General features: G+C 38.2%; 1 long non-coding RNA gene across 1 annotated transcript; it reads left to right on the plus strand.

The window, feature by feature from the left end:
- The first annotated feature begins 2716 nt into the window (after positions 1-2716).
- Positions 2717-18018, plus strand: LOC107802614 (uncharacterized). The gene is made up of 3 exons (XR_001651851.2): positions 2717-3019; positions 17035-17186; positions 17815-18018. It is a non-coding gene; the product is annotated as an uncharacterized LOC107802614 (long non-coding RNA).
- Positions 18019-21368: the final 3350 nt, after the last annotated feature.

The raw sequence follows: 21368 nt of genomic DNA on the forward strand, positions 1-21368 counted from the left end.
AGGGAGAATACTGTAATTTAGGAGACTAGGATAGTGTATATAAATTCGGGAGTATGAACTTCTCTTTATGCCTCATTATCAAACATATGTAATTACGAGATCATGCCAAAATGAAGGAAGGTCTTAGCCTTAACATACCTTATCAGAATATTTCCAATCACCAAGTTGAACTCACCTCTTCACACCTTAATGTAGAACAACGATAATAAGACTATTATTAAGTTATGAAAGGTACAACTATTGCACAACAAACGACAAGCTTATTTTGTATTAAAACGGGCAGCATCTCCCCAATAATCCTTACTTCCTCCAAATTCAAGATAACACCAACAACACAAGAACACAACAATAACAACATATATACATTATTTTCCAGCCTTATATATACCATCAAATACTACAATACAGCCCAGTACACCTCAATCTCTTCATACACAAAACGACCACCGTAGCAGTGTCAAACGACCCGGAAATGTTACGACGAATGACCAGGCCATCACCCTACATTTATATGGTGTTTCTCCACCCCCTTCCTTCTCCAAAACCCCACAAAACAGTAGTAAAACACGCAGCCCAATAGCAACACAAAACAGTCCACAAAATAGTCTGCTACAAGTGAATAACTCGAACTCACGGCTTCCGATCACCGTCCCGTGAGTTCTTACAATTATAGAATGACTTGCCATGAATTTACAGCAGAAAAAATGGATGAAAGAGAGAATTAAACTCACTTTATTTTTTGGATAACTCAGCTCCTATCTGAGGTCTTCAAACTCTAGGTTTTACCTCCAATTAGAACTTGAAAGGGAGAGAAAATCAATTACGATTTGTGGGAAAGTTTTGGGAGGATTTTTGTAGAGCTTATGTCTGGTTATTATGCCCTATATTCGGAAAATATTTGGGAGGATTTTTGCAGAGCTTATATCTGGTTATTATGCCCTATTTGCAGTCTAATATATGAAGAAAATAGGCCTTTAAAAGGCCTCTTTGGACGACCCAAAATGGCCCATTTTTGGGCTCTCATTTAAGCAAGTAGGTGACACACCTACTTGTCACCTAGCAACCTGCACAGTCTCGCAAAATGCCCATATCTCTCTACTTCGATGTCGTATTGACAAATAATTTAATGCGTTAGAAAGTAGACTCATAAATATTCAATTTTATGGGTGGAACACCCCGTAACTCTAAGTATATTTGGAGAAAAGAACAGTTACATTTGATCAAAATGTTTAGTAAAACTTATGAACGTAACTTGTGATGACTTTCATCGACTTTTGTTCCACAACTCGCTTGACTTCAAAATATAACACATGCCTGTCATAAGACTAATATAAATCATAACATAATCTCTTTATCATGTTAAGCACCCTAGTCTCACCCCAAAAGTACATGTTATAACATTCCCAACTTGTCGACTTTCGACAAAACATTATTTTTTTCAATTCCTTTAGCTTCTGAACCTTCTAACCCTATTTATACTTGTTGTTCATGATCTTCAATATTTGTAACGTATGAGGTAACATGATTAACTTACTTTATATACTTTCAAATATTATCTCATTTTTGGTCCTAGATTAGTTTACTTACGATGCACTTTTACGTACGAAAATATAGGGTGTAACAGTCTAAGTGGGTGGAGGCCATTGCTCTTTGTACTAATGATGCAAAAGTTCTAGTAAACTTTGTGAAACAATACATTTTTACAAGGTTTGGGACCATGCAAGTGTTGATAAGTGACGGAGGCACACGCTTTTGTAACATGCTACTAAATAATCTCTTAGCAAAATAAGGAGTCAAGCACATGGTTGCAACTACCGATCATCCTCAAACAAGTGACCAGGTTGAGGTGTCAAATAGAGAGATAAAGCAGATTCTTGAGAAAACAGTGAGTGTAAGTAGAAAGGATTGGGCTGCAAAGCATGATAATGCTTTATGGGCGTACCAGACTACTTACAAAACTCTAATTGCAGCCTCTCCTTAAAAGCGGATTCATAGGAAAGCAGGTTACTTGCAGATGGAATTTGAACACTAGGCCTATTAGGAATGCAATAAGTTGAAGTTTGATGTGGAATTAGTGGGTGAAAATAGAATATTGCAATTGAACGAGCTTGATGAGATTCGGTTGCACGCATATAAAAATTCTAACTATACAAATAAAAGACCAAGCAGTGGCTTGATAAGCATATTCAACATTGAGAGTTCGAGTCAGGTCAATTGGTTCTCATGTTCAACTCGAGGTTGAGGCTTTTTCTAGGAAATATCGTAGCATATTTATCAGGTCCATTCAAGGTGGTGAGAGTCACTCCACATGGTACAATTGAGTTGCGAGTTCTAAATGATGAAAGGATGTTCTTAGTGAATGGTCAAATAGTAAAGCACTATTTTGGAGGTGACTTCAATTATCACAAGTTAAGGTGATACTCACTGATGATTAGGTGAGAGTCTACATCGCCACGTGAGGTTAAATTAGGCCCTTCATGGGAGGCAACCCATGGTGGAAGTGTAGATTATCATGCTGCGACGTTAATTAGGCGCTTGTTGTGAGGAAACTCAACTTTTTGCTTACTTTATTTTCATTCTTTTATTTTGAATTTATGATGTTTGACATGTTTGTGAGTAATGTAAGTATAAAATAATGCAAAAGAACATGTCTAGGGGTAAGAAAATCAAGAAAAGTGGCCAAAATTGACCAAAAATACAAAATAAAAAAATTGGCCAACTTGGCCTCATTAGGGTTCCTCGTATCGCGAGGCCCATGAATGAGCCAAGCATGTTGTCCTAAATTGGAAACCAGTAAACTGAGGGGGCAGGATGAGAACGAGCTCGCGAGTATTTTTTCGTGTCTAAATGTCGCATGATGCAAGAGAAGTGAATGGGGCTAGGTAAGACCAAATTAAATAAAACCATGCAGCCCCATTATTTCCTTCAAACAGAACAAAAATATTTCTTGTTATTCCGCTCTTCTTCTTTCCTCTCATGATCGCCAATTTCCTCTACTATTCCATCTCACATTAACCAGGTATGCACTTCTCTCTCTCTCTTCTCTTTTCCTTTTGTTCTTCCTCTCTCTCACACACATAAATACACTTCCCCATCCCCGAACCCTATATAGATTTTCTTTTTCTTTTTCTTTTTTTGATTTTCCCCCTTCTAGTTCATAGTGAAGGTTTGAATTGTGAAGTTTTGCATGGTATTGGTTGTCTCGATTGAATAAAGTGACGTGGAAAACTATAATTCCCACCACCTCACTCAAAATTGGGAGGGTATACATGAACTAAAAGCATGAAAACAATGAGGAAAATTCTGTGCACATAAGGTGTTCACTAAAATGGCCAAACAAATTTTTTTATAGGCTTTGAAAATTTTGACTAGCGAGCCAACTTTAAATGGCATTAATGAGTACTCCTAAGTGTACGGTGGTCGTTTGGGATTCAAGAACTTAAATTTGCATTCTTTTTTGACGAGTATCACCGCGCGACTGACTTAGGCACAACTCGTGTGTCGTTTGCGCTCACTTGAACTTCAATTATGAAAACTAGTTTTGAATGAACACTATTGTGTTAAGTCAGTCTCTTATGACCCGTATGCATGCTTACGCTCACACGCTGAGTGCGGTTGCATCTCGCACTACCCTAACTTGTCGATATGAGATTGAATTAACATCGATTCTTTGTTATTTTAATGTTCTTATGGTAGTTTCTAGGACACCTATTCACTGTCATTTAGTGGGAGGAGATGGTAAATCTCTCCCAAAAAGGACATCCAATGAAAAGGATGCACAAGCATTATTTAAAAAACAGAGAAGCGCACTAAGCTAAGATATGAAAGCTCAGATGACAAAACTTATGAGGTGGATAATGAAGCCACCTCTGAGTAGTGAACCACCTGCACAAACACAACAAAAGACACGGTCATGGTCATCTAGGACAAGAGAGGTTCCGGTCCAAATTAGAGAAGGAACTTCTAAGCCAGCTCCGGCTAAAAATTGAAAGATGATTGAGGTGAAAGGCAAAGGGAAAGCAAAGAAGGTAATAGAGTCAGAGTCTGAGTATGATTATTTGATGATGATGTAGATATTTCATTGCCCGAGGGTGAAGGGGAGCTAAGTGCTCCAGTTCCAAATTCTTTATAGGAGGATAATATCATGAGCGAGCCTGCTTGGAGGATACATTCCAATATTGTAATGAAGAAGTCACTCCCTTAACTGTTAGAAAAGGTATTTAATCTAGATATCACTAAAGATGCTTTCAACAATAGAGTGACAGAGATAGAAGAACGAGGATGGTTACGCTTTGCGCAAGGACCAAAGGGCAATGATAACTTTACTCTTATCAGAGAATTGTATGACAACTAGGACCCGACTAAAGGTGACATTGTGAGACTACGAGGTATGGATGTTGATATCTCTCTTGAGGCAATTAACATGTACTACAGGATATCTTGGAAGCCTATGGTAGACTATTGGAGGAAAGAGCAAAGACCAAACTTAGTACATATGCTTCAAACTTTGTGGGAGAATCTGAGTATTGCTAGATGGAGCAAAAGGAATGGGTTGGTGAAGACTTTCATGAACAAGGAGGCCCGAGCCTAGCTCAATTGGATATGCAACAGATGGATGCCAACTACTCATAAGACCATTGTGATATGGGAGTGAGTATTTCTAATCTATACTTTTATGACACGAGTTTATGTGAATAATAGTGAGAAGATGAGGAGTCAAATGGTGAAGACCTTCAAGAACATGCAATATGGACTTTACTTTGTACACACCTTAATTGCCTTGCTGGAGAAGTACAAGCTACATGAGGAAGGAGATATGTTGATAGATAGGCAATATAAGGAACTGCATGAAATATGCAATGTCCAGGACTCGAATAAAGATAATATATAGAAGAAAGGGTAGGGATAGTGGATGACTGCAATCGAAAGTGAGCTTAGGCAGTTGAGAGTCAATTTGGATGCACATGATCGTGCATTATTGGATGTAGCAGAGATTCGGGACCAATGGATCTAGTCCCAATTTGACTATGTGATAGTTGTCTTTAGGAAGACGCTGCCGACAAAGTTGGTTGGGGTTCCGACTGACCTAGGGGAGCTACAGAAGATGGATTCTAGTGCTACTGATAGCATTATTATTGATAAATCGGAAATGGTTGTTCCTACTAAGGATCCTTTGGAGGTTAGCGATGAGGCTTTAAAGACTATTGTTCCTACTAGGGAAGGCAAGCTGATACAGGCTATAGATGCATTAGGTGTTATAATCAAGGATCCAGTAACACAGGGAACCACGGTTTAAGGTGAGTCCCTACCAAATCTAGAGATAACTTAAGGGAGTTTCTGTCACTCACTCTACTTTTGAGCGTTATATCTTTTTTGTGATAGCGTATCACTGAGGATAATGCACAACATAAGTGTGGGGTGGGGTGTCGGATATTTTTGGGCATGTACTTTAATTACTTTTTGTGATGATCATGACTTGAGGCCATGTAATTGTATAACACTAGAGTATTTATTTTGTTGGCTTAATCCCCGATATTTTTTATACCATAGGTTTTTCCCAAGGGTGCCAACTTTTAATGAACCGAGTGCTTGTGGGTAGATTTTTTACCTTTTTCAAAATTTTTAAAATATTTTTGATGAAGGATTTCCTAAACAGGCTTCTTGAGGGTTTAAGTCTAAAAAAACAAAAAGATTTACCTTTTCTTTTGGGACTAACAAATAAGAATGGAAGAACTAGAGTGCCATTACTACTTGGCGTGTTGTATGTTGGGGCTTAGGTCGAAAGCATGTGAGCTGATTACTTTCTTTATGGATTTTCTTTGAAATATGTGTCTTGAGAATATTTGTGACTAATCTTTTTTACGTGTGAGCTCGTTTCTTGAATCATGCAATTACTTTCTATATGTTTGAACTGTATGTGATTGAGCTTAATTGCTTTAACTAAGGAGTTGGGTTAGAACCATCTTGAGTGAGCCATTCGATGGTTGTTTTGTGCATTTGATCCATGATTCACCATTTGATTATTATTGTATGATTGGTTATTATTTTATGACTTTCGTAGATGGTTGGATTTGTTCTGGGAAGGTTTTAGACTAAATTGTAAAATTTAGTTGGAAGCTCAAGTTGTAAGAGTTGACCAAGATTTAAATTTTATGTAAACGACCCCGGATTCATAATTTAATGGTTATAATATGTTCATATTATAATTTTGGACTTAGGTGTATGTCCGAATTTGTATTTAGAGGTTCCTAGATTGATTTAGCCCTAGTTACCGAAAGTTGGCCATTTGAAGGTTTAGAAAGATTATAAGTTTGAATGTGAGAAGGCCAGCTGGTGTCACAATTGCGAAGGGAGTATTGTATTTGTGACACTTGTTCACATTTGTGACACTTATTCGCATTTGCGACTCTCCTGGTCGCATTTGCGAGGAATGACACTAAGGGAGTTTGTTCGAATTTGCGAGCTAATCCTCACATTTGCGAACCCCTGGTCACAAATGTGATATTTGCAGTTGGTTATAGTGAGCCAATTTTGGGACTTGGACCCATTATCTCATATGTTGAACCCTAGACTTGGAGAGGGGCGATGTTTTAAAAGGATTTTCACAAAAAGGCTTTGGGGCAAGTGATTTCTAAATATTTCTATTATTATTTCAAGAATCATATGGCTTATTAACTCCCAAACATGAAATTTTAAAGGAAAATTTGGGGATTTTTCTTACAACTTAAGAAAATAAAAATTGGTGATTTGGGAGTTGATTTGGACTCGTATTTGGAATCTAATAACATGTTTTGACTCTTAGGGTTATGGATAGTAGAGATCTACCCCTTGACTCAGGTTCTGACCGTGTGTACCCAGGGTTGACTTTAATTGACTTTTTAGGATTTGAGAAAAGATTGAAATTTTATTATTTGAAATTGCATCTTATAGCATTATTTGATATTAGTTTTTACTAGATTGAGCCAGACGAAGGTGATTTTTAAGGGAAAGGCTATTCTTTAGGGTTAATTTGGGAATTATTAAGGTAAGTGTCTAGCCTAACTTTGTGTGACGGAATAACCCTTTGGATTTTGCCTTATTTGCCTAATTAAGTTATGTGTTAAGCAACATGAACACGAGGTGAAGAGCTTATACATAGGTTCTTTGTGTGGTTTTGACTGGATTAGACCATAGGATTCTAATATTCCTTATTTTGATGACATGATTTATATAAAATGTGCTTAATCATTCTATGACTACATGAACTTAGTTGCAACGACTGATTAAGCTGAAGTCATGCTTTATATGTTGAACGCTCATCCGTATTTTATTATTATCATGTCCTTATGCACCTTGTCTGATGATAATTTGGCATATTGCATTATTATGATCATGGCATATGTGGACACATTGGACGGATTGATTTGGTGTTGGCACAGGGTCATTTTCGTGCAATTGTGATGATATTGTGGCACGAGGTCTTTGCCATATGATTGTGATGATATTATGGAACGAGATGTGATTGTAATAATATTTTTGAATGAGGCCTTTGCCGTGTGATTGTGATTTTTATTATACACGAGGTTGTTGCCGGGCAGCGCGTGGATACGGATCCATCCCCCTAGGGTCACCCTTTCATTTTTATTTCTTGATGGCGTGCACGTGGATTATGGTACCATGATTGTTGTAATTGATTATGATGTGCAATGTATAAGGGTGGCATATCACTTTTGATGTTGTGTGGATTATAAGGGTGGTATTTCACTGTTATTAATGTGTGGAGTATAAGGGTGGCATTTCACTATTGATGTTTATGTGGCGGAATAAGGGTGGCATTCTTGTTTATGAACATGCAATTTTTAATGTTTTGTCATTCATTTAAACATGTTTTCATGTTGTAGTTAACATGCTATCATATGCCTCTGTTACCATTTGAAGATTTGAAATTCAGGATGGTTTTACTTACTTATGTTGAGTTGATATCTCCTGTTTTGTTGAGCTTCGATATTGCACCTTGTTATATTCTTGTTGCCATCCATTGGATATGTTGTACAAGTTCTTTGATTTGTGAGTACCACATGACTTGAACCTCGTCACTACTTCAGCGAGGCTAGTCTTGATACTTACTGAGTACTGTGTTGTCCTATACTCATACCATACTTCTGCATATTTTGTGCACGTCTGGTGCTGGAGGTAGAGGACTTCGAGAGTGAGGTTTTCTTTGTTCGAGAGGATTCAAGATAGTGTTGCATGGACTTCGCAGACCCTTGGAATCCCCTTCACTTATTTTTATACTGTTGTATTACTTTCAGACAGTATTGTAGTTTTGAGATATCTTATGTATTAGGTCTAGAGATCATGACTCTATACTACCTAATTTTGGGAGTTCTATTATGTATTTCTATTTTGGCTCATGTTTTTCACTAATTCTCTTGTTTATGATAATTTAGACTTATTATATCATGTTCTGATGATTTAAGGTTATTAATATGATTGGCTTACCTAGTCTTAAAGGTTTCATCATGACTCTTTGGTGTGCTTTGGGTCATGACAAATTGGTATCAGAGCCCTATGTTCATAGATACTACGAGTCATGAGCAAGTTTAGTAGAGTATAGCGGATCGGTACGGAGACGTCTGTACTTATCTTTGAGAGGCTACCAGACTGTTAGGAAAACTTCACTTCCTTTCATTCTTTATCGTGCGGATTTGTTTATTCTAAAGTTGAACTTTTACCTTTCTATTATGTCACAGATAGTGAGGACACTTTCTATGGGATCAGCTGAGCAGACACTTGTGCTCCCTGTCAGAGCCGGGAGAGGCCGAGGCCAAGGTAGAAGCCGATGTGGGTCACGCGCCGCAACTAGATAACCTACTAGGGTAGCAATTTTGGAGCCACCACTAGATCCAATTAAGGAGTAGGAGCCCAATCATGTTAAGCAGATGGGACCCGTTCGGGCACCTGAGGGGCTTATTGCTACCACTTGGACTTTAGGAGACTTTGGCTCACTTTATGAGTTTTTCTGAGAGCTTCGATTAGGCAGGGTTGATTCCGGTTGCACCAGATACTTCATAAGCTGGGGAGGAGCCGAGACTCACGCTGCACGTACACTAGAGCAGTTGGCTCATGTTTATCAGACACCAAGTGTTATGCTGGTGCATCCAATAGTTGCAGTTCAGCACGAGGTAGTGACAATCATGTCTGCTGAGGAGCAGATGAGGTTGGAGAGGTTTCAGAGACTTCATCCTCCCTATTTTACTAAAGGGGCTTCGAAGGATGCATAGGTTTTCTTGGATCAGTGTCATCGGATTCTACGTAACTTGGGTTTGGTGGAGTTGAATGGGATCAACGTTACTACTTTCCAGATGATGGGGCCGACATACAGATGGTGGAAGACTTATGAGGCAAATAGGCGAGCTAGCGCAACACCAGTTACATGGTCCCAGTTCTTAGACCTTTTCTAAGGGGAGTTTATCCCACAGACCTGCAGGGACGACTTGCGTAGTGAGTTTGAGCATTTGTGCTAGCAGGGTATGACTGAGACCTAGTATGCTATGAGGTTTACAGAGTTATCACACTATGCACCTCCTTTGGTTTCTACTGAGAGGGGGAGATGGTCTGTAGATTTGTTGAGGGACTCACGTACAGCCTCAGGTTTGGGATGGTACGAAATATGGAGACTAAGTATGCATTTCATTAGACCGTGGAAAATTCTAGGAGGATAGAGTGTATCTGTAAGAAGGAGAGGGAGGATAAAGAGGTCAAGAAACCTCGTGGTTTTGTAGGATTTTGTGGCTCCTACATTGGGGGCAAGGTTTGTCATGGTAGATGATTGTTCAGTCAACCAGTTTAGTATGCACTTCAGGTTTCACGTAGTACTCTAGCTAGCCATGGATCTTAGGGCACTCGTACCAGACAGTCATCCTTCAGTGCACCTCTTGCACGGGGTTCTTACAATGATTATTCCAGTCGTCCAAGGAAGACTCAATTCTAGCAGTCACGTCCGCAGAGAGGTTGGTTTGAGTGTGGTGATACTAGGGACATGGTAAGAGATTGTCCCAGGCTTGAGATGAGTGTACCTCAGCAGGGTACTCATGCTATGATTCCCGCTCTAGATGCTACACTACATGCACAACCAGCTATAGGTGGGGGATAAGGGGATAGAGGTCATCCTAGAGTGGGATGCAAGGACCGTTGTTATGCTTTTGCATTACTATGGACTTTGTGGTAGGGTTTCCACAGACTTTGAGGAAGTTTGATGCCATTTGGGTCATTGTTGATCGGTTTACCAAGTCAGCACATTTTATTCCGGTCATAACTTCATACACATCGGAGCAATTGGCTAGGATCTACATCATGGAGATTGTTCGCCTGCATGGTGTGCCTATTTCTATCATCTCAGACCGTGATTCTTAGTTTATGTCACACTTTTAGATGGTGATCTAGCGTGAGTTGAGCACGTACGTTGAGTTGTAACTGCACTTCATCCTCAGACAGACAGGTTGTCCGAGTGGACCATTCAGATATTGTAGGATATGTTGAGGGCATGCACCATTGATTTTAGAGGTGAGTGGGACCAGTTTCTACCTTTACTAGAGTTTGCATACAACAACAGATACCAGTCTAGTATCCAGATAGCTCTGTATGAGGCCTTATATTGGAGGCGATATCATTCTCTGGTTGGTTGGTTTGAGACCGGTGGGGTTAGGTTATTGGGAACAAACTTGATTCCTGATGCTTTGGAAAAGGTGAAGTTGATTCAGGAGAGGCTTCGGACAACCCAATCCAGGCAGAAGAGTTATGCGGATTGGAAGGTTTGTGATGTAGCTTTCATGGAGATGAGAAGGTTCTTCTTAGAGTTTCGACCTTAAAGGGTGTAATGAGTTTTGGGAAGAAGGGTAAGCTGAGCCCGTGGTTTCTTGGTCCTTTTGAGGTATTGGAGAGATTTGGCGAGGTTGCTTATAGACTTTCTTTGCCTCCTAGACTTTCGGGAGTTTGTCTGGTGTTCCATATTTCTATGCTTCAGATGTATTATAAAGATGAGTCCCATGTGATGGACTTCAACACAATGAGTTGGATGGAAATCTAGCTTTTGAGGAAGAGCCGGTGGCCATTTTAGATTGGCAGGTTCGAAAGCTCGGTCTAAGGAGATCACATCAGTGAAGGTGCAGTGGAGAGGTCAACTACATTATGTTGATAATTTGGCATATTGCATTATTATGATCATGGCACATGTGGACACATTGGACGGATTGATTGGGTGTTGGCACGAGGTCTTTTTCGTGCGATTGTGATGATATTGTGGCACGAGGTCTTTGCCATGCGATTGTGATGATATTTTGGCACGAGGTATGATTGTAATAATATTTTTGCATTAGGCCTTTGCCGTGTGATTGTGATTATTATTATACATGAGGTTGTTGGCGGGCAGCGTGTGGATATGGATCCATCCCCCTAAGGTCACCCTTTTATTTTTATTTCTTGATGGCATACACGTGGATTATGGTACCATGATTGTTGTAATTGATTATGATGTGCAACTTTTGATGTTGTGTGGATCACACCTTTAGATGGTGATCTAGCGTGAGTTGAGCACGTACATTGAGTTGAGACTGCACTTTATCCTCAGACAGACGGGCTGTCCAAGTGGACCATTCAGATATTGTAGGATATGTTGAGGGCATGCACCATTGATTTTAGAGGTAAGTGGGACCAGTTTCTACCTTTACTAGAGTTTTCCTACAACAACATATACCAGTCTAGTATCCAGATGGTTCCGTATGAGGCCTTATATGGGAGGCGATGTCATTCTCTGGTTGGTTGGTTTGAGACCGATGGGGCTAGGTTATTGGGAAAAAACTTGATTCGTGATGCTTTGGAAAAGGTGAAGTTGATTCAGGAGAGGCTTCGGACGACCCAATCCAGGAAGAAGAGTTACGCGAATTGGAAGGTTCGTGATGTAGCTTTCATGGAAGATGATAAGGTTCTTCTTAGAGTTTCGACCTTAAAGGGTGTAATGAGTTTTGGGAAGACGGGGAAGCTGAGCCCGTGGTTTCTTGGTCCTTTTGAGGTATTGGAGAGATTTGGCGAGGTTACTTATAGACTTGCTTTGCCTCCTAGTCTTTCGGGAGTTCGTCTGGTGCTCCATATTTCTATGCTTCAGATGTATTATGAAGATAAGTCCCATGTGATGGACTTAAACACAATGTAGTTGGATGGAAATCTGGCTTCTAAGGAAGAGCCGGTGGCCATTTTAGATTAACAGGTTTGAAAGCTCGGGTCTAAGGAGATCACATCAGTGAAGGTGCAGTGGAGAGGTCAACTAGTTGAGGAGGCGACTTAGGGTACTGAGCATGATATGCGGAGCAGATATACTCACCTTTTTGGCATCTCAGGAATGACTCTAAACACGTTCGAGAATGAATGTTTGTTTAAGAGAGGAAAAATATAACGACCTAGCCGGTCATTTTGTGTTGATCCTCTATTCCCCATTTGATTCTTCTTGTATGATTGGTTGTTGTTTAATGACTTGTGGGGACGGTTGATTTGGTTCCTGGGGAAGTTTTGGAGTACATTGGAACACTTAGTTCCGTTGTTGAAAGCTTAAGTTGTAAGAGTTAACTAAGATTTGACTTCAGAGTAAATGACCCGATATTCATGATTTAATGGTTTCAATAGATTTTAACGGTGATTTTGGACTTAGGCATATGGCCGAATTTGTATTTGGAGGTTCGTAGAATGATTTAGATATATTTGCAGAAAGTTGGCAATTTGAAAGTTTGAAAAGTTCATAAGTTTGACTTTGAGTTAACTTTAAGGTTATCGGTTTGGATTGTTGTTTTGGGACTTGGAATAGGTCTGTTTTTTTATTTGGAACTTCTGTGCAATGTTGTGTTTCATTCCAAGTTGGTTTGGTATGAATCGGACGCTTGGTTGTGAATTTGAAGTTCTTGAACTTGAAGGCTTGCATGGTGTGTTTTGGTATTTGATTTTTTGTTGTGGATGTTATTTTAATTTTTTGAACTTACGCCTGAGTTTGTATGAGGTTTATATACTTGTGTGGATATTTTGTATGGGGCCCAAGGGCCTCGGGTGAGTTTCGGATTGGTTTCGGGAAGTTGAGGATTTTCTGGTGCTGCAGACCTCGCATTTGCAATGGTCTACTCGCATTTGTGGACTTTTGATCTCTTTTTCAATGGTTGGTTAAGAAGGTCAGCTTTGAATTTGCAAAGCTGGAGTTGCAATTGCGACATCTGCATTTGCGGAGGGAATATCACATTTGCGACTCTCCAGGCCGCCTTTGAGAAGAATGATGCTGAGGGAGCTTGTTCGCAGTTGCGAGGCTCGCATTTGCGAACCCCTATTCGAAAATGCGACATCTGCAGCTAGTTTTAATGATCCAAGTTCGGGATTTAGACCTCATATCTCATATTTCTAACCCTAGACTTGGAGCGGTGCGATTTTAGAAGAGGATTTTCACAAAAGGCTTTAGGGTAAGTAATTTCTACACATTTCTATTATTATTTCAAGAATCTACATAGATTATTAACACCCAAACAAGAAACTTTGAGGGAAAATTTAGGGATTTTACCTACAACTTAAGAAAATAAAAATTTGGGATTTGAGAGTCGATTTGGACTCAGATTTAAAATCTAGTATATTTGGACTCATGGTGTTATGTGTAGTCGGGATCTACCCCTTTGTCATGCCCCGACCTCGGGGAAAGCGACCGGCGTTTAACCGAGATACCCCGGTCAAGCAAGCCTACTTGATGTTGTCTACCCGACCTTACCCAAGAATAAAGTGAAGATATATTCCACTAATTAGACAATGAGAAGATTACATCGACAACGCCCATTTCATTACCGTTAGACTTCATGCAAGATTTCCCAAAATATTGCATTACACATTCATTGTTTAGAAGTAGAAACATGTGATACAAATACAACATCATTAGATTGACTTTCCCAACCAAGATACAACCCACACTATATCTACGGATCCTCTATGGATACAAAAGAGCAGTATGATGGTGCTGACAACAAGGCTCCAGCAATACGTCAAAATGTTATACATAAAGGACAAAAGATGCAAGACCCTGATATGAAGTGGGGCACACCAATTCAACTGAGGAAAGGATGTACTGCTATCATTGATCAATGCCGACTGATGTGGAACCACCTGCATCCATTAAAGATGCAGTGCCCCCGGCAAAAGGGACGTTAGTACATATGAAATAGTACTAGTATGTAAGACTAAACACCCTCTCAATAGAAAGAGTAGCAGTACAATGAGAAAGAAACATGGAATCACTGAGAGCCTCAAACAATATTAGAGTGCCAACTTAACAGAAGGATAAATTTCAAGTAAATAACAATGTTTTAGGTTGGAGATCTTTAGTACCGATATACCACTGTGTTTTAGCACGGAGTCCAATCACGGCCTGATCGGCTAAGCCATATCACCCAAATATATCCAATCACAACACCACCATGTTCGCGGCATAGCGTCCGATCTCAGCCCGATCGGCTAAGCCGTCTCACCATAATGCCGTTTGGGTTGATATCACATCACATTCCGCTAGCAATCATTTCATCCCAAATAAAGGGAATAATCTCAACACATCAATCTCATCCTATTTAAGGGGAATAATCTCAACACATCATTACGGGTATTTACCCCTCAATCACTCCTACACTGGCACGTGTAGTTTTGGGGTTAGGTTATTTCAACCTACCCTTCCTCAGTGACTAAACGATACTCCCAAAACATTTAATATATAAAGGTTTTCAGCTCATTCCATAATCTTTCACACAACTTTTTATTTCATTGGTGCTAGTGGCCACAAATGTAATTTCTCATTCTTGGCACGATGGCAACATTTTTATATCTCATATTCACTTATTTCACTTTCAAACATCATCATTGATTATCAACAACAAGGCATTTCTAATAAAGACTTTAAGTATACATATGGGCAAATAAGAGTCTTAAGCACATTGAGCTTTCCTCCATAATTTGGCATGATAACTTGCAATTGAAACATGATTGAAGTCATAATATTTCAATACACACCATACTTGAACACATTCTCGGAGGATAATATAATGTGATAGGTGCATTCGGAACATATTTTGAACAAATATCTTTGCAATTGTGACATGATTGAAGTCATAATATTTCAATATACACCATACTTAAACACATTCCCGGAGGATAACATAATGTGATAGGTGCATTCGGAACATATTTTGAACACATATCTTTCGACATAAAGCTTATTTGTAATAGTTAAATTTATAAGGAATAACTTGAAACATGAGAAATAAGAGTTTGGCCCTTCATACTTGAAACTTACGAGAACACCGAGGGATTCAATTCTAGGAGAGAAGTTTAGCAGACATACCTCGCTTTTAACTTCCTTAAATAACTACAATGTCTTGAAAATCCTAGAAACTTCAATCTATTTAGAGACATAGCAAAATTGAACCATAATTTGGAAGATATTTGTGGGTTCAGCTCATTAAAGCATTTCATCAAACACTATGTGGGCATATTCGACTATAGAGTCCTATGGTGATGTTCCTTCACCCCACAAGCAATCCCACTTCAATAGGTCACCCATACATACTCCAAAACCTCCCTACCACCTTCATTGGCACATGCATGCATCCTAAACCAACCCTTATTCTCAAACCATTTTCCCCATTACCTATTCCCAACCCAAATTTCGAAATTGAAGGCTAGGGCTAGAACATTACCTCTTTAGTTGACAATTTTGAAAGATTTCTTTGTGAATTCTCCAACGCTTGAGAAAGTAATTGAAGTGGGAGGTGTTGGAGCTCATACTTATCTCTCTAGTTCCTCTCCTCTCTCTTAAAATATCGGAATTCCCCTTTAAAAATGGTCCCTTAAGTCTATTTATCAAAATATGGTTAGGTAAAAATTTCTAAAACTTAAGTCTACGAAATCGGGTCTGCGGTGGCAGATCGGACCGCAAAATGAGTACGCAGCCCACAGAACAGTTATGCAGTCCTAGAATTGGGCTTGGCCTGGCCAAGTCTACGGTCCGCATAACAATTATGTAGTCGCATAACGCACCGCGAAGTCTCCATCCAGAATTCTTCTTGCTGGCTATGCGAAGGATTGTGCGACCCGCTAAATGATTATGTAGCCGCATAATTGACCACAAATTTCTCTTCAAATTTTGGCTTGGGCCTTGTTGCATTCTGCGGCGGATTTACGGTCTGCAAAGTGATTCTGCGGCCGCATAGTGGACCGCAGAAAGGCCCTGTTCTACAAAAGTTTTCTTCCAACTCCCTGACGCATTGTACAATCCAAAAAGTCTATACCGCAACGAGGTGAAATTTACGGGGCCTTAAACCCTGTTCTACAAACCTCAAACATATAAGCCTACCTCGGCACCACGAAATCCCAGGTTCTAGGTGAACTTTACGAGACCTTACACCCTTGACTCGGGTTTTGACCATCTAGCCTATGGTTAACTTTTATTGACCTTTTGGGAATTGGGTAAAGATTGGAACCTTATTGTTTTAAATTTATTCCTATAGCATTGTTTAAAGTTGTTGAGTTATTTTTTGCTAGATTTGAGCCGGAAGGAGGTGATAGTTTAAGGAAAAGGATATTTTTGAGGGTTGATATGGGGCATATTGAGGTAAGTGTCTTGCCTAAATTTGTGTGATGGAATAACTCTTAGGATTTGTCCTTATTTTCCTAATTGTGCTATGTGCAAAGTTACGTATACGTGAGGTGACGAACATGTACACGGGTGCTATGTGTGGTTTTGACCGGATTATACCTTAGGCTTCTAATATGCTTTATTTTGATGACATGCTTTATATGAAATAGGCTTAATCATTATATGACTACATGAATTTAGTTGCTACAATTGATTTAGCTAAAGTAATGCTCTATTTGTTGAACGTTCATTCGCATTTTATTATTATCATGTCCTTGTGCAGCTTATTGATGAATTATGAGCATATGTCTTTTGATGATAATTTATCATATTTAATTGTTATGATCATGGCACAGATAGACATGTTGGGCAGATTGATGGGTGTTGGCACGAGGTCTTTGGCGTATGATTGTGATGATATTGTGGCACGAGATCGTTGTCATGTGATTGTGATAATATTGTGGCGCAAGGTGTTTGCCATGCGATTGTGATGATATTGTGGCATGAGGTATTTGTTGTGCGATTGTGGATACTGTTATGCATGATGTTGTTGCCGTGTACCGTGTGGATACGGATCCATCCCCCTAAAGTCACCCTTTCATGTTTCTCTCTTGATGGCGTACACGCGGATTGTTGTACCATAATTGTTGTGATTGGTTATGATGTTTGGAGTATAAGGATAGTATTTCACTGTTGATGTTGTGTGGGATATAAGTATGATATTTCACTGTTGTTGATGTGTGGAGTATAAGGGTGGCATTTCACTATTGATATTCATGTGGCACAATAAGGGTCGAATTCTTGTTCATGCACATGTATTCTTTATGTTTTGTCATGCATTTAAACATGTTTCCACATTGTATTTAACATGATATCCTATTCCTCTTTTATTATTTGAAGATTTAAAAGTCAAGATGGTTTTACCTATGTTGAGTTGATATCTCCTATTTTGTTGAGCTTCGGTATTGCACCTTGTTATATTCTTGTTGCTAGTTATTGGATATATTGCATAAATTCTTTGATTAGTGAGTATCACATAACTTCAACCTCGTCACTACTTCACTGAGGTTAGTCTTGTCACTTACTGAGTACATGTTATCCGGTACTCATAATATACTTCTGTATATTTTGTGCAGATCTAGGTGTTGGAGATAACACATTTCGAGAAAGAGCTTTTGTCTGTTTGAGAGGATTCAAGTTAGTGCTGCATGGACGCCGCAGACCCTTGGAGTCCCATTCTCTTATTTTTATATTGTTGTATTACTTTTAGACAATATTGCACTTTTGAGATTTCTCATGTATTCGATTTTGAGCTCATGAGTCTATACTACCTGATTTTGGAAGTTGTACTGTGCATTATCGTTTTGGCTTATGTTTATCACTAATTCTGTTGTCTATGATAATTTAGACTTATTATATCATGTTCTGATGATTTAAGGTTATTAATGTAATTGGTTTACCTAGTCTTGAAGGATAGGTGTCATCACGACCCTTTGGTGGGATTTGGGTCGTGATAACATTAAGTGAATTGAGGTTTAGAATGTTATTCTATATGTCAGCCCATTCTAGTCTACACTTTCCCCGTGTGTTAGTCGAAGCGAAATAATTAAATTTTGAGAGTCTAGGAGATGACATAGACACTTCTTTGATTGAACTTTGAGCTATTTTGCGTACCAATATTAAAATTATCCTTAGTTAGTCTATATGTGTGTGTAAACCTTTTCTTTGGCACCTACATTACAAGTCGAATTCCATTTTTATTCTTTACTAGATCTTATTAAACTTTTATCTCCGAAAGCACGTAAGTCACTAGAAGAGCAAAGAAAAGTATGGGATCTTTTGAATAGAACCATACAAAGGACAAAAAGTGTACGTATGTGAGAGCTACTACCCAGAAATACCAATTCATGGAGAGTGTTGAAAAGAATTTGAAAAAATAAAGAACAAAAGAAAATACAAAAAAGACTAAAAATAAAAAATACACCTCCCATTTATTTTGATCTAGGCTAGTGAATGCATAGATGTGCTTAAATAAAAAGGGCCAAATTTTATATGATTTCTGGGAAATGCATTTGAATTGCTCATGAAGAGTATGTGCTTAAAAATTAAAGTGTATTATATTATAAGTACTTAGGAGGGTTAGTCACTAATACCTAAATATATCCTTCCTGTCTCTTAGCCTACATTATAACCTGTAAAGACATAATTGATCCTAGACTTTGCAAGCTTATATTAGTAGAAATATACACTACGGGCAAGCCTATGGTATAAATATCACGGCCCAAAATCCCAACCACGGGGTCATAATGGCACCTAACATCTGCTTGCTAGACAAGCCAACATTAGCTAAATAATTAATCAATTTAATAGTTTTAAAAGTAAATTATTAAGAAAACAAGATTGAAATACTTGAAATATACAATAGAATCCATAAACATCGTTGTCTAGTCTAATCTCAGAAACTGGTGTCACAAGTGCATGAGCTGCTAGAATACTACAAACAAAATCTGAAATAAAATACAACTCTCTGAAATGAAATAAATAGTAAAATAGATAGGAAGGGAACTTCAGGGTCTGCGATTAATATGCAGCTCCACCTCTAGTCTCCTGAAAAAGACAGGCCCGAGCAATCTCAGCTACGCACCGTTTGAACCAACACCGGGATCTGCACAAGAAGTGAAAAAGTGTAGTATGAGCACAACCGACCCCATATAATCTGTAACTGCTGAACCTAACCTCGACGAAGTAGTGACGAGGCTACGACAAGACACTCACGGTAAACCGAGTATAAGTAGATAACAATAACGGAATAGAGAAACAACTAATTAACATGACAATTGAAATAATAAATACATAACAGAGGATCCCAGAATATCATCACTTCTCAATTTCAAAACACAATACGATAATGGAACCAACTGCATAATATTTTGCAAAAAGCCAGTGTATCTATGAGTTTTCCCGATTTGAGTTATGACAATCTATCTGATGAGATCCACTATATATATATATATATATATATATATATATATATATATATATATATATATATATATATATATATATATATATATATATATATATATATATATATATATATATATATATATATATATATATATATATATATATATATATTAATAATAATAATAATAATAATAATAATAATAATAATAATAATAATAATAATAATAATAATAATAATAATAATAATAATAATAATAATAATAATAGTAATAATAATAATAATAATATTGCGGTGTGCAACCCGCCACATATATAATAATAATACAGTGCGGCGTGCAATGCGATCCACATATATATAATATACCATTGTGGCGTGCAACCCAATCCATATATATATATATATATATATATATATATATATATATATATATGTGTGTGTGTGTGTGTGTGTGTGTATATATATATGGTGTATCTCGCAACATACATAAAAGGAACCAAAATATATCAATTCTCTAAAACAATCCAATATAATGACTTAAAGTGAAATAGAAAGCAAGTAAAGATAAATAAACAAGTAAAGGTATGAGTCTAGTAATAGCATCTATCTAAGAATATGTAGAGCATAGAATAAGTAAAAGCGGATAATAAATAAAGGCATGGATATGTGAAACATGTAGCAAATAGAGGCATGTAATAAGTGAAAACACGTATTTAACAAGTAGAGATATATAGCCATTAAAGCATGAAGCGAGTAATAACTTGGAATAAAAGAAGACATAATATAATTGAAACATGCAATTAAATAGTCCACCCCGCATGCTTAAATCTATGACAATGCGTATACAGTCGTCACCTTGCATATATATCATTCCCACACATAGATCAAGTAGCAAATATCAATCAAGTCATAATTCCCTCAAGTCAAATTTAACCACGATACTTACCTCTTTCCGGATTACAATCACCAATCAACCACGACTTTTCCTATAGAACGAGTCTCCAAACCAATCGAATCTAGCCCAATATTCTAATAATTCAAAACAGGCTTTAGAAACTACCCACGAATGAAAAAGGTTCAATTTTTAACTAAATTGAAAAGGTCAACAAAAGGTCAACCCAGACCCACGCGGTCGAAATCTGAAATTAGGACCAAATCCCGATTACTCATTCACCCTCGAGCTCGGATATGTGATTTGTTTCGAAATCTGGCCTAAATTTGTGGTCTAAATATCAATTTAATAAAATCCATAAATTGAACTAAAACCCCTAATTACTACCTTTAAACTACTAAATTTAAGTATAAAAATATATGGGTTTTTATGGAAATCGATAAAAACTAGATGTAAAGCACTAACCAATGAAGTTGGGATGAAAATCTCTTCAAAAATCTCTCCAATCTGTGATCTAGTTCTCAAAAATAGTGAAAGATGGTCAAATCCCGATTTTCAGCTTTTAATATAACTAGGCATCAGGTGCTCTTCGCGTTCGCGGAGCACATACCGCATTCGCAAAGTACACAGGTGAAATAGCCTTCGTGTTCTCGAAGGCATCAGCCCGGCCAAGCCTCCGCGTTCACGTCCACGAGGTCGCGTTCGATGAGGACCTCATATGTCTTCCCCAAAGATCCCAAGCCTAAGCGTTCGTGTGAGGCCTGCCGCGTTCGCGAAGGCCATTTCCCCCCAAGCCTTCGCTTTCGGGAGCTTTACCTCACATTTGCGTAGAG

Source organism: Nicotiana tabacum, chromosome 21, assembly GCF_000715075.1.
Source record: "Nicotiana tabacum cultivar K326 chromosome 21, ASM71507v2, whole genome shotgun sequence".
NCBI lineage: Eukaryota > Viridiplantae > Streptophyta > Magnoliopsida > Solanales > Solanaceae > Nicotiana > Nicotiana tabacum.